Genomic DNA, 15,318 nt, shown 5'->3' with positions numbered 1-15,318 from the left:
AAAGATGACCTTTTTTCTCGCTAAACCAGGCCTTGTTTCGCGTATCTTTTCCTGTAGTTGGTCTAGGAGGTTTGCATAGTATTGCCCCATAATTGTTTGGCCAGTAGGAAGATAATCTATCAGCAGAATGCCTTTTGCATCCCAGAAAACTGAGGCCATGACCTTTCCGGCCGAACGCACTGCCTTTGCTTTCTTTGGTGGTGGTGAATCAGCATGTTTCCACTGCTTTGACTGCTGTTTTGTCTCTGGGGTATAGTAGTGGACCCAAGTTTCATCTGTAGTCACAAACCGGCACAAAAAATCTTATTGGTTGCACTGAAAACGGGCCAGACTTTGTTCGGACATTTCCAATCTGGTGCGTTTATTGTCCAATGTCAAGAGCCATGGCACCCATCTTGCGGATAATTTTTTCATACCCAATTCTTTGGTTAAAATATAATATACCTGTTCAGAAGACATCCCTAACAGCTTCGGCAATCTCCCGCACTTTCAGTCGACGATCCTCCATGACCATTTTATGCACTTTTGCGATAAATTCTGGGGTCATAACACTTTTTGGCCGTCCACTATGTGGATCATCATCCAAGCTCTCCTGACCAAATTTAAACTCGCTGGTCTACTTGGCAACAGTTGAATATGAAGGAGCAGAGTCCCCCCCCGTGTGTTCTGAAAGTCGGCATGAATTTCCTTTGCTTTCATACCTTTCTTTACAAAGTATTTAATCACTGCTCGAATCTCAGTTTTTCCCATTATCACAAATCACTATGCGGGAACAACAACAAAGAGTCGTCACTACTACACTCCTGCAGCTAGAGCACTGACGCGCCATGTGTTCACTCACAAAGGATGTGGGATTATTGCGTGGGAACCTCGTTGCTCTAACACTGACATCTAGCGGTGATTCCGAGAACTTTTCAAACTGTCCTTGTATTTGTGATTCATTTTATGGCTGATGATAACATTATATATGTCGAAACCGATCCCCAAGTTGAATAAAAGGTATTTGTAACATCAACACGTAATTAGTATTGAAAAGGTTGATATATAAATCTAGCAAGACCAGTCCTTTGCCATGAAAATGAAGCATGAACAACACAGGAAAACTGTGCAAATGAATTACCATCACTGTGGTGACAACATTAGGTATGCTAGATGGGATCTAAAACAAATGAAATGGTGCTGGAGAAACTCATCATTGAATGTGTAATGGTACTCAAGAGTGGACATTATTTGGACAGACTGTGGATATTTATGGGTTTAACATTTTTTAAAGTTACTATTATGGTAAAATTATCCTGGGAAGAGCATTTGTAAATTTTGCAATTCTTATTCTATGCTGTTATATGACATAGCATTTGTATCTAGCAATCGACCAATCATCCATCGACCAACTGCTGTTCTGCTTGACTTTGTTTTGTGTGCTGAAATTGATCAAGTTTCTTTCCCATGCTCTCCTTTTATCCTCTCTGTGATTGATAGCAAGCTTGTAGCTAGTGAACTGTCCTATTTGGTGTGACTGTACGTTAATCCTTCACACAGGAAGGACAGATATCTTTGTTCTCTTCCCATTTTGGGTATCTTCCATTTCTTATAACTGCAATTATGTCTAAGGAGAATTAGCAAATATTATATGTAGTGTAACTTTAATTCATAATTGCTTATTTTACTATCCATGGGGCTTTATCTTTATTTTAACATTTTTTGCTTTGTCCTTGTGATATGTATTTCATACTTTGCCATGTCATTGGATAGTTTCTTTTCATGTACGAAAGGCATACTATACTGTTTTACACTTTATTTTTTCTACCCAAATGAAGTACATTACACATGAGTAGTTACATCTTCTCAACATAATCTCCTTGTAACTTATGCACTTTTGCCATCAATGTGTCACTCTCTCCAGACCTTCCTGAAAACTTTCTTTTGGAGTACTGAGTACCCATGCCTTGACAGCTGTGTCCAGTTCTGCAAAATGCACAAAACGGTGACCACTCAGAAGTTTCTTCATGTTGGTGCCAAGTCGGTAGAGTGGGTGTGGCAGCACCGTGAATCCCACTTCATCAGTGACAGCGGTGGTCTCTCGGTTAGTATGGGGTCGGGCATTGTCATGTTGTAGAAGCACATTTTTAGCCCATTTTCCTGGCCGTTTAGTTTGAATGGCACGACGTAAGTGCTTATGGGTTGCTACATATGCTGCACTGTTAATCGTGGCTCCAAATTCCAGCCAGTCAATGAGGATGATGGCCTTTGTGTCCCAGAACACTGTTCTCATTCGCTTGCTAACTGATGGCACTGTTCGACATTTCTTCTTCCATTGCATCGATTGTTGTTTCATTTGTGCCTCATGGTAATGGTGCCATGTCTCATCACCAGTCACAAGCCTAGCCATGAAGTCAGCTGGATCTTGATCATCGTGTCACAAAAGTTCTCTGCACGTGTCCACACGCTTCTGCTCTTTGTCTGCAGACAAGAGTCTAGGCACCCACGTGGATGACACTTTCCCCAGCTGTAAGTGGCATTCCACCCAGTTGTAAACTGTTTGTCATGACGGCGCATGTTCTCCATAGACTGCCACCAAGCACCGATGAATTTCTTTCCATAGGAACCAAGTCGTGTAGCGCTGTCCTTAACGATTGCTTTCCATGTTGTCTGCTCCTGCGCTAACGGTGTTGTTATGAAATGCCTGTGACGAGTGCATTCATTGGGCCCTGTGCGTGAGCTGCTACCAAACGGTGGAGCAAGGCACTAGTTACGTGTCACCACCTTCAAAGGTGAAATGTGAACTACACCCAGACGTACAAAAAATTAAGTGTAAAACAACTTAGTACACCCCTTGTAATTTAAGTTTTAGTTGAGCTTCACTCATTTTTGAATAATTGTTTTCAAATCAATCAATCAATCAATCAATCAATCAATCAGTCATTCTCATTGATCTGCATTTAGAGCTGTTGCTCTATTGGCAGATTCCCTGTTAATAGTTTACCTAGTCTTTTCTTAAGGGACCTTGAATGCCATATCCCTTCAATGCTAAATTATCAATGTTTGATGTACCTTTTCTCAAAAACTATGCATGACAGACCTATGAAATTTTTGTGTGGTTAGGACACTTACCTTGACTCCCTGCTGAAGTGCATATAATTAAAATTGTGCTTCAGGTTTAATGAATATGTATTTTTCTAAAGTGTCAAAGTATTATATGCAGTGTTGGAACATAATTTTTATTAAGGTGACTATAAATTTTAAATCAAGCCATTAGAGACCGTTAGTACCTTTATAACCCTTGAATAAACAAATTGTGAACGCTTCAAGCTCCTACGTGTAAAGGAAGCTGAGGAAAGGTACATTAAGTAATAATAAAGTAAACTTATGAGAAAATAGCCTTCAAAGTTAGAATGTCAAAATAAGCCACCCGATAACTTACGTCATCCGTCCCCTCTCCGAACTTCCTCCTCCCTTCTCTCCTTCTCACAACCTTGTTCCAACTCTCTCTTCCTATCCTTTCCTCTACATTCCCTTTCTCTTACTTTGCCACACCTCTGTAACACTAACCTCATCCTTATCTTCTCTCTGCTCTTCTACCTGCAGTGGCTCATAACAGTTCTTCACCAATACTTCTCCTGAACTCACATCCTGATGTGTACCCGTAGCCCTAATTTTGTTTCCCCTCCTTCAGACTCGCTGTCTCTTCCATGATATTCCTTAACGTCTGCTCGCAACCATAGTCTGTAAACCTGCCCTTCTGTTTTCCACAACTTCTTCTGTGCCTTCCCCTATGTCTTCTCTTCATATCATATCCTGTATATTTATTGAGGTAGACCTGTCTTCATTCCTATCCTCTGTTAAAAGCCTCTCTTTCAAACTTGTTATCTCTTCCTTCATATTCCTTAATGCCTTCTCACACCCACAGTCCATTCACCTGCCCCCCTCACCCAGTATTCTATCTTCTTTTTCAGAAATATGAAATATCAGCAGAAATAAAATAGCCTATTCCATAAATAAAAATCATATATGTCACAGGAAAGAAATAATTCTCAACAGTAAATCGAGCAAAATACTTGCTGATAAAATAACTACACTACAATTATTCTACTTAGGTGCATCCTAATTGTAAAATAGCAGAAACTACAGAAATGTAGTCAAGTTACACTTAGTATGTAAATATGCAGACATTATTATTATTATTATTATTATTATTATTATTATTATTATTATTATTATTATTGTTACCGTGTTTTTGTGGTAGTTATGCATGAAAGAAGGTGCTGGGTGGTGAATAGGTCTCAAGCTACTAAAGTGAAATTAATTTTAAAATTTAACAAGGTTATATTTTCTTTTCAAAATTAGGTAACAACAAATAGAACAGGTACTTAGTAGCCGAAACACGATTGAAAAATACATTTACATAGGTATCCCATTTGGGGCTTCAAAAGTCAGAAACATAATTCTTGAGCAATGAGCCCCTTACAATGAACACCATACAACAAAGGGGCCGAAAACCCCCAAACATGCCAGAAACATTTGCTTCCAATTACACCCAAAAGCCTCCTTGAGGCAGAAACACAATTTTCAAGAAAGGGCAACTTCCCCCTAAAATACAAGCCTATCATAGGCCACTCCGAACTCCACTTTTAAGCTGTCCTCAAAGGACATATACACAGGGGTAAAATACCCAACCTACTGAGGTCTGTTAAATGACAAGAAGGTTAATACATGACCTCAAAAATACAATTTGAGAGGAGGCGAACTTGCACTCCTAATACACTTTGCTTAAGACCTACTTGGCACTAGGCCGTTAATAGAAGGGCTAATCCCATACTACAGAGGTGACTTAATAGCAATTTACATTACATTACGGAAGAATTGGTTGAGAAAAATAAGTTCACCTCAACACGATGTGAGTGGGAGCTCGAGAGGGTTAAGCACTCTCTATCCCGATATGTCGTTTTAAAAGGGAATATATGAAAAGAGTAGTTACATTTTAGGAAAAGGTTACATGGTTGAACGCTTAGAACCCGCCCCGAAAGTTAAACTGCTGAGCTAGCAAAGAAAGAAGTTATTAATCGGCCATTACCTTGTTGTTGACCGCTGCCGAAGAAAGAGGCGCTTCCCGCCCCCTGCTATGTACTTAACACACTGAAAGATGGAACAGAAGTGGCGCAGAGACCCAAAAAATCAGCAGTTTATATCCTCTCGTGGAAGGTTCTGGGCGTTAGGGGAATGAAAACACCCGCCCACAATTATTTTATTGGCTAGGTTACAGAAACATATCCAAGTTGGGGGGAAATACATCGGATTGGTCGGAAATTACTAAAAGAAATTCGGGATTGGATAAATCTAAAACAAGGGGAAAAAGAGGGGTATACAGCCAACTTAAACAATAACAGAAAGAAATTTAACAAAGAACAAAATTTTGAAATAAAAATTTCTCCAACAAAATAGTTCTTTGACTCCGCACTAGGTTGCACTATTGTTGATCTTCAGTAGTGTCCTCTAGAAGAGAAAGTTCACACTTCTTACTTCAAGCGAAACAAAAACACATCAAAAATGACACAGTTCTAAAACTCCAAAATTTACAGGTAGTGACATCTTCTGAGAAGGTAGAAAATTAATACCGTCAATAAAGTTCAGACTTCCTCCAGCAGAGGAGTTTTAACAGGCGCACATTTTAAATTAGCGGAGTGGAGGTGTACCGCCCGGTACAGACCTCCCCCCCCAAAAGTTCCTCCAGGGATGACACATGAAGTCAGTTTGAAACAAGTTCCAAGTTATGATGTGAATATGAAGATAGATTGCAGAAGCATTTATAAGATTTCTTAATTTGGTTTGATTCAGTTTCAAAATTTTGTTGTTGCAGGTGAAGTAAAGTCTTTCTGTTTGTAATAGTTGAATTCTGAAGATAAACTTTTAATACTTAAAAGTGAAGAAACATTTTGCAATGTCCATCAAATATTGCAGTTAAATTCCCAAGTGTAGTCATTACTTATAGTAACTGTTCATGTAGTTGATGGTGATGAAGTGGGATGGCCAGACCGGCCGTTGCGGCTTGCGTCCAAAGGAGGCCGCTCGGACCCCTCAAGTACCCTGAGATACCGCTCGCCCGCACTATGAGGGGAGCAGAGGTGTTGAAGCACGCCGCGCCCACGGTGAACATATACAGGCTGCGGGCAAGTAGCAGGTCGTGCGCCGCACATCAGCCTTGGCCGGGAGGAGAGCTCCGGCTCGCCGTGCACATGTCGTCCTCGCTGGGGCCGAGGGGGCCCGTCCTCGGACCCAGTTGCTGCACGGCGCCACGCGGCTGCGGGGGCACTGAAACATTAAAGCTAGGCGGCAGAATATTGTTGGACCATCATCATTTTTTTGAGGGCACAGGCTTGGTGAGGAGGTTGAGGGGTCAGCGGCGTGCAGATATCCATGGCATTTACTCAAATCAAGCCACAGTGTGTATTGAAGCAGGAGACGGGAGCGTGGTAATGGCCGAGGCAAGGACAGAATGGCAGTTTAACGGATCGGGGAAGGTTTTACACGAGGCTTACATATAAGACCAAAATATTATAGAAGGGGCAGAAAGCCTTAAAAGTTGAACTCAAAAAAAAAATATAACCTTCATATTCCTTTCAAATTATATGAAGCAAGTTGACACAAAATTTACACTGGTTTCACCTGTGACAGGTGAACCCTAAATATCCTCTCGGTGGCTGGATTGCTTACTAACAACGTAACTGGCGTAAGAAAATCGAGAATTATACAAGGCCCATGAAATCTGGGGGCAAGCTTGCCCGCGGGAACAAAATTCTTGACCATCACCTGATCACCTACCTTCAAAGTGGTGGGTCTCCGTCCACGATCATACTTTTCTCTAACCTTTTCATGAGATACCTTAAGATTGGCTTTAGCCTTCTTCCAAAGATCTTTAATGTTATCCGGATCTATTGTCTCGGGTAGAATGTCACTCAGAGACCAAAGGTTAGAGAGCGGCGTGTTGGGAATAAACTTGAACATCAAGGAAGCTGGAGTGAACTTATGAGATTCATGAACCGCCGAATTCAAAGCAAAAGCTAACCAATGCAGGGACGTGTCCCACCTGGAATGATCTTCATGATGATAGGCAATAAGTGCGGACCTGAGATTACGATTAACCCGTTCAGCCAGAGATGGTTGAGGGTAATAAGTAGAAGTAGTTACATGAGAGATGGATAAGTCAAAACAGAATTTACGAAATAAGTTAGATGTAAAAGCCTTAGCATTATCAGATACAATATATTGGCACGGACCAAAAGAAGCAAAAATAGAATTTAAGCAAGTAATGGTAGACTGAGCGGTAGCCAGCTTAGTCGGAAATAACCAAGAAAATCTGGTAAAACCATCTACACACACAAGGATGAACTTGTTGGCATTACCCTTTGACTGGGGGAATGGTCCTACGTAATCAATATACAGGCGTTCCATGGGGCGCGACGCTTGCTGAGAAGACAAGAGGCCTACCTTGGTGGACATGGTTGGTTTACTAATCAAACAGGATTTACAAGCCTTTACTAGTTCACGGATTTCACCGTCCATACCTTTCCAGATGAACATTTCACGAATCTTTTCACGAGTTTTAAAGATTCCAAGATGCCCCCCTAATGGGGTCTCATGATAGTACTTGAAGATCATAGGCACAAGAACAGCTGGAACGACAACCTTCATCATCTTGTCATGCCTCGAAGGGCAACATAAAACACCATTCCTCAGAACATAAGGGACAACATGTTCCCCAGAAGAAAGGGTTTCCATTATCGGAGCCAGCGTCGGATCTTCATGTTGGTATTTCTCGATATCCCTAAAGAGCATGGGGGCATCAGTTAAAATGGCATTAACATCAAATAGTGTGGACTCGGGAGGTGATGAACGGTCGACCTGTTCATGGTTCTCAACGTCGTTTGAAAACATACGGCTGAGTCCATCAGCAACAACATTTTCAGTACCTCGGATATGCCTGACATCGAATTGGAAGGCAGAAATACGGATGGCCCAACGGGCTATACGACCAGTACGACGCGGCCTACCTAAGACCCAGCTTAAGGCTTGATTATCTGTCTCCAGGTCGAATTTAACATGTTCCAGATAGAGACGGAACTTCTCTAAGGCGAATAAGACTGCCAAACCTTCGAGCTCATAGATGGAATACTTGGCTTCTTGAGCCGACAAAGTCCTAGATGCATAGGCGATGGGTCGCCTCCCTAGTTCAGTCTCTTGAAGAAGGACTGCAGCTACTGCTGACGACGATGCGTCGGTTTGGACAATGAATTTCTTCGAGAAATCAGGCATAGCAAGTACAGGGGCATTACAAAGAGCTAATTTAAGGTCTTCAAAAGCGGCTTGTTGAGAAGGTCCCCACTCGAATTTGATGCCTTTCCTACGAAGAAGGTTTAAGGGCGCCGCTCTATTAGCGAAGTTAGGAATAAACTTCCTGAAGAAATTCACCATACCAATGAACCTGGCGATACCTTTAATGTCCTTGGGAGGTTTAAAATCACGAATGGCCTGTGTTCTAGAATGATCGACTGCTACACCATCAGGTGACACAATATGCCCTAGGAAAGACATAGAGGGCTTAGCAAAGGCAACCTTGGACAACTTAACCGTTAACCCAGCCTTACGAAGGCAGTCGAGAACTTCTCGCAGATGATCTAGATGTTCTTCAAAAGTCTCTGAAAATACGACGACATCATCCAAGTAGTGATATAAGTACTCAAATTTGATGTCGGAGAAGACCCTATCTAGTAGCCTAGTGAGTACAGCTGCTCCGGTGGGGAGCCCAAAAGGCACGCGGTTGTATTCGTATAAATTCCAGTCCGTGGCAAACGCTGTAAGGTGTTTAGACTCTTCGGCAAGGGGAATTTGATTATAGGCCTGATTCAAGTCCAAGATGGTGAAGAACTTGGCCTTACGAAACCAGGAAAAACAAGAATGAAGGTCAGGAAGGGGCACAGATTGCAACACCACCTGATTGAGAGCCCTGTAATCAATGACAGGCCTGAAGCCTCCTTGGGGTTTCGGGACCAAAAAAATAGGCGAAGAATACGCTGACTTAGAGGGCCTAATAATACCGTCCTTCAACATCTGATCGATGATTTCTTTCAGAGCCTTCATTTTAGGTGGAGATAGCCTATAAGGTGGAAAACGGACAGGAATCAAATCCGTGACCTCAATTTTGTATTCAATAAGGTCAGTAACACCAAGAGTATCAGAGAACACCTCGGGAAATGACTGACACAGTTTGCGAATACTATCAGCCTGCTCCTCAGTTAGATGTCTAAGGTCTAACAACATCTCATCCTGGGTAGGCGAAATAGACGAACATGACACAGAATTACACTTTAATAGTGGGATTTTACAATTAGAGGCAAATTTGAATATGCACGACCTAGACTGGAGATCGAGCACAAGACCAGTGTGAGAAATAAAGTCAGCTCCCAATATAATGGGGCAAGACAATTGCTTGGCCACAAACAATTTAACTTTCCATGTAAACTTAAAAATACGAATTTTGACCAGTAAGGAACCTAGAATTTCTAATGGAGATGAATTAGCCGATACGTATTGAACAGGAGAAGTGACATAGTCAGGAAGTTTACAAAGCGTTTTCAATTTAGAATACCATTCAGCCGAAATAATCGAACAAACACTTCCTGAATCTAAGAGAGCTGTTATAGGCTCGTTATTTAACTCAATCTTAAGAAAAGGAACGGGTGCGGGGGTATCCGCCGCAATCCTAAGACATTCTTTAGGGCATTCAAAAGATGAATTTGAAGGCTGATCGTCCTCTGAATTTACAACCTGTTTACCAGGGGCTGAGTCTCGGGAAGATGGATTAGTCGACTCAGCCGAAGCCACTAGTCACTTTTTATTATTGGCATAGGTAGAATTTGCACCAGAAGTTGAGCAGGAGGGGGTGCTATTCGAGTTTGGGCAATTCTTGGCGATATGTGAGAAGGCCCCACATTTAAAACAGACTTGTGCTGAACCAGCTCCATTATTTGCCCTACTACTTTTGACCAATGAACATTTATTGCGAAGATGGTCAGGCGACCCGCAAGCATAACATTTACGGGGTGTGACTGGTCGGCGAGGTGGAGGCCGAGTATTACTAAACGAAGGAGGGGGTTCTTTTGCCACACGCAAGGAATCGGCGTACCTAACTCCTTCCGCTGAGACGGCCAACGCTTCAAGTTCAGAGAAAGTTTGCGGGCACGCCGCAAAACACAAGTATGACCTATAAGATGGTGAAATGCCTTCTACAATAGCCTGTACAATCTGATCTTCAGGAAAATGAAGGGCAAACACCCTAGTGTAAAACTTAATGTCCTGTATGAAATCAGCCAAGTTTTCATCCAAGCGCTGTACACGATAATAGTACTTCTGAATAAGGGAGGACCTGGCCCTAGCCGGGATGAAATTAGCTAGTAAATGGGCATGGAAATCCTCAATAGATGATTGCTCGGCAATGGCTCTTACGATTTTATCTGAGAGAATACCAATAGCATACGGATAAATAATTTGCAAAATTTGACATGGAGAAAGAGAAAACACAAGGGCATGATCCTGAAATTCAACTAGAAATCTTAAAAATGAAATTACATCACTGGTGGTATTAACAGAAAACTTAGAAATACCTCTGAGCAACATTGCCAATGGATGAGGCAAGCTGCTAAACCCAGGTGACATAGTAGGTAAAGGTTTCAATGGCAAGGAAGTTAATTCAGAACGGATGTTACTCAATGATGCACGACGTTCAGATTCGTTGTCCAATGGGGCAGGGATAGTTTGAGCAGCAACGGTTATCCTATTAATTTCTCCCTTGGGAGGCGCTTCCTCACTACCTGCATTCACTATGGTGGGTTGATCAGATTTGGGAGGAACTTCCCCAGTCAACAATAGAGTGACCTTACTAGATAATTCGGAAATATTTTCCAGGAGCGTACTAACTTCCTTCCTCTGAACGTCATTCAGTTTTAGAGACAACAGATCGTTAACCCTATTCGAAAAATGATATAGCCTGCCTTGCACACGCTTAATTTGATTAGGAGACGGATCATTTTCATCAAAAAAACTAACTACAGAAGCTAGCCCAGTAATATTCTCGACGATCGTGGAAAGAGAGTCATCAATTTCTTTCTCTCCCAAATTGGGGATGGAAATGGGCAAATCTAGGGACTCTCTAAGCTTGTTAGTGTCTACTGCAACCGTGCCTCCAGATTGCACATTTCTGATAGTTAATTCATAGATCAACTCCTCTTTGCGCAAATAATTAAGATGGAGAACATCGCGAGGGCCGGGCATGGTGACAGAACAATTTTGAAAAACTCAAAAAATTCCAGCAACTGGGAAAATAGTTAGAGTTCGGAACAAACAATATTTAGCCGTCAAAAGGGGCTAAATTGAGACCCATTCAACCACGCTCTGCTACCACTTGTTACCGTGTTTTTGTGGTAGTTATGCATGAAAGAAGGTGCTGGGTGGTGAATAGGTCTCAAGCTACTAAAGTGAAATTAATTTTAAAATTTAACAAGGTTATATTTTCTTTTCAAAATTAGGTAACAACAAATAGAACAGGTACTTAGTAGCCGAAACACGATTGAAAAATACATTTACATAGGTATCCCATTTGGGGCTTCAAAAGTCAGAAACATAATTCTTGAGCAATGAGCCCAACCTTACAATGAACACCATACAACAAAGGGGACGAAAACCCCCAAACATGCCAGAAACATTTGCTTCCAATTACACCCAAAAGCCTCCTTGAGGCAGAAACACAATTTTCAAGAAAGGGCAACTTCCCCCTAAAATACAAGCCTATCATAGGCCACTCCGAACTCCACTTTTAAGCTGTCCTCAAAGGACATATACACAGGGGTAAAATACCCAACCTACTGAGGTCTGTTAAATGACAAGAAGGTTAATACATGACCTCAAAAATACAATTTGAGAGGAGGCGAACTTGCACTCCTAATACACTTTGCTTAAGACCTACTTGGCACTAGGCCGTTAATAGAAGGGCTAATCCCATACTACAGAGGTGACTTAATAGCAATTTACATTACATTACGGAAGAATTGGTTGAGAAAAATAAGTTCACCTCAAGACGATGTGAGTGGGAGCTCGAGAGGGTTAAGCACTCTCTATCCCGATATGTCGTTTTAAAAGAGAATATATGAAAAGAGTAGTTACATTTTAGGAAAAGGTTACATGGTTGAACGCTTAGAACCCGCCCCGAAAGTTAAACTGCTGAGCTAGCAAAGAAAGAAGTTATTAATCGGCCATTACCTTGTTGTTGACCGCTGCCGAAGAAAGAGGCGCTTCCCGCCCCCTGCTATGTACTTAACACACTGAAAGATGGAACAGAAGTGGCGCAGAGACCCAAAAATCAGCAGTTTATATCCTCTCGTGGAAGGTTCTAGGCGTTAGGGGAATGAAAACACCCGCCCACAATTATTTTATTGGCTAGGTTACAGAAACATATCCAAGTTGGGGGGAAATACATCGGATTGGTCGGAAATTACTAAAAGAAATTCGGGATTGGATAAATCTAAAACAAGGGGAAAAAGAGGGGTATACAGCCAACTTAAACAATAACAGAAAGAAATTTAACAAAGAACAAAATTTTGAAATAAAAATTTCTCCAACAAAATAGTTCTTTGACTCCGCACTAGGTTGCACTATTGTTGATCTTCAGTAGTGTCCTCTAGAAGAGAAAGTTCACACTTCTTACTTCAAGCGAAACAAAAACACATAAAAAATGACACAGTTCTAAAACTCCAAAATTTACAGGTAGTGACATCTTCTGAGAAGGTAGAAAATTAATACCGTCAATAAAGTTCAGACTTCCTCCAGCAGAGGAGTTTTAACAGGCGCACATTTTAAATTAGCGGAGTGGAGGTGTACCGCCCGGTACAATTATTATTATTATTATTATTATTATTATTATTATTATTATTATTATTATTATTCCGGTCTAGAAAGCCAAGAATAACGGCCAAGAGGATTCGTCGTGCTGACCACACGACACCTCGTAATCTGCAGGCCTTCGGGCTGAGCAGCGGTCGCTTGGTAGGCCAAGGCCCTTCAAGGGCTGTAGTGCCATGGGGTTTGGTTTATTTTTATTATTATTATTATTATTATTATCATTATTGTTGTTACCGTGGTTTGGTGGATTAGCAGAGATGAAAGAAGGTGGCGGGGTGAACAGGTCTAACTACAAAATGAAAGTTAATTTAAAACTGTAACAAAGGTTATATTTTTTCTCTCTTTTAAAAGAAACAACAAGTAACAAGGTACCAGTAACAAAAATTTAAGTCTAGGAAAGACAAGATTGGTGGTATAAACAGAACTTGGGCTTCAAGCCCTCACTTTACATTTCCTGAGCTCTCAGCTCACACAACACATATTTACCAAAGGGCAGAAATCCCCTCCATACATGGAGCACTTATTCCCAACTTTTAATATCAAGCCTCTCTGAGGCACTTTTACCACAAATAAAAGAGCTGACCCGCTCTCAATTTTTTGAGCCTATTAAAGGCCACAACAGACTTCACCATTAACTGCCCTCAAGGCACACTTACAAGGAAACAGGGGTATCTTGTACCCAACCTACTGGGCCTTAGCAGATAAGAACAGGTTAATTAAATGGCCCAAAATACAAAGATGAATGGAGGCGTGCACTTGCACTCCTATATGAAACTTCTTAAAACCTAAGAGGCACTAGGCCGATGAAACAGGGGCTATTCCCAAACTATGGAGGTGACTCATATAAGAAAAATTTTAAGGTATTACAGAAGGGAAGAAAACCAGTTACAAAACGTAGTCACCTCAAACCAATATGAAGGGGAGCTCGAGAGGGTAAAGCATTCTCTATCCCCGAATGCAGTTACAGATTTAATTAAGTTTTACATCAAATGGCAAAAAATTACATGTCAAAGAGATAGTTTACATTGTAAAGGGATTCCGACCTTTCCTGAGGGTTAAACTGCTGAGCTAGCAAGAAATAAAGATGTTCAACGGCCATTACCTTACTGAAGAGCTGCTGCCTGATGAAAGAGGCGCTTCCTGCCTCCTGCTACATGTCCATACACTAGGTCAGATGTTGATTAAGTGGCCGAGAGACAAGAAAATCAGCAGTTTTTATACCCTCGGGGAAAATTCGAGACCTTTCATGAATAAAACAGCCACACCCACTCAATTTTATTGTTCAGTGTAAACAGTACACTCAAAATCGAAGAAGAAAGACATGATTGGTCAAAAATTAATTACAGAAATTCTGGATTGGCTCAATTCAAAACTGGTGGAAAGAAAAGATTAATATTGCCAACCCACAAATGAATGAACGAAATTTAGTAAAGAGAAAATTTATGAATACAAAATTTCTTCAAAAAGTTCCTTCGCTTTGCACCAGGGTGCATGATCATAGTTTTTTTAGTAGAGACATCTATAAGATAATGTCCACACTTCTTGATCAATGGAAAACAAAACAAGTTGAAATCCACACAGTATTGACAACTTCGTAATCACAAAATTTACGGTAGTAACATCTTCTGAGAAACTTATGAGTTGATCTAGTTTTTAAAGTTCGTTGTTTCTCCTGTAGAGGAGGATTTATTGGTGCAAGATTAAAAACTGCGGCGTAGGGGTGTACCACCCGGTACAATTATTATTATTATTATTATTATTATTATTATTATTATTATTATTATTATTATTATTATTATTATCATCATCAACATTATCAGCCTATTACATGCAAATAGAAATGAAAACCACCATTAAATGTTGAAATATCCAAAGGACTACACAGGATTAAACAAGAATACCAAATTTGAGAGATTTTTAAAATATTTGAACACCACTGTTCAGTTAAGCAGAAATACCAGAATAGCAAACTAGATACTGTCTATCAAAATAACTACATTCAATTCTAAACTGCATGTGGGCATATTCTAATTAGAACAGGTAAAGTGAAAAACAGAGAAGTTAAACCTAGATACTTGATACTTAGACAGATTATTATTCTTTTTCTACTTGTTCACTAACAGAAATTAAAACTGCCATTAATTGCTGAGATATCAAAAGTACAAGTGAAGACACCAACCAGTGACTTAATTATGTTGGAGACTTGAAGTACAAATATCGAACTATACAAACCATTGTACTTCAGTTGAAGGCATCTGAGCTTAGATCCCTATCTCGTGCCCACTCGTATGTCAACAGTGGAATATTTGAATTGGCAAAGCAGCAGTAATTACCAACAATGAAAGACCATTTACTACCTTATGAGCAAAATAC

The 15,318-nt window shown here is 40.7% G+C and overlaps 1 protein-coding gene across 1 annotated transcript in view; it reads left to right on the top strand.

The window, feature by feature from the left end:
- Window positions 1-15,318, top strand: part of LOC136859426 (zinc finger protein 836) — a 42,793-nt gene that overhangs the window by 14,956 nt on the left and 12,519 nt on the right. The gene's annotated exons all lie outside the window — the stretch shown is intronic.

The sequence above is a fragment of the Anabrus simplex genome, chromosome 1 (assembly GCF_040414725.1).
Source record: "Anabrus simplex isolate iqAnaSimp1 chromosome 1, ASM4041472v1, whole genome shotgun sequence".
Lineage (NCBI taxonomy): Eukaryota > Metazoa > Arthropoda > Insecta > Orthoptera > Tettigoniidae > Anabrus > Anabrus simplex.
This window is presented reverse-complemented; position numbering and strand designations above follow the sequence as displayed.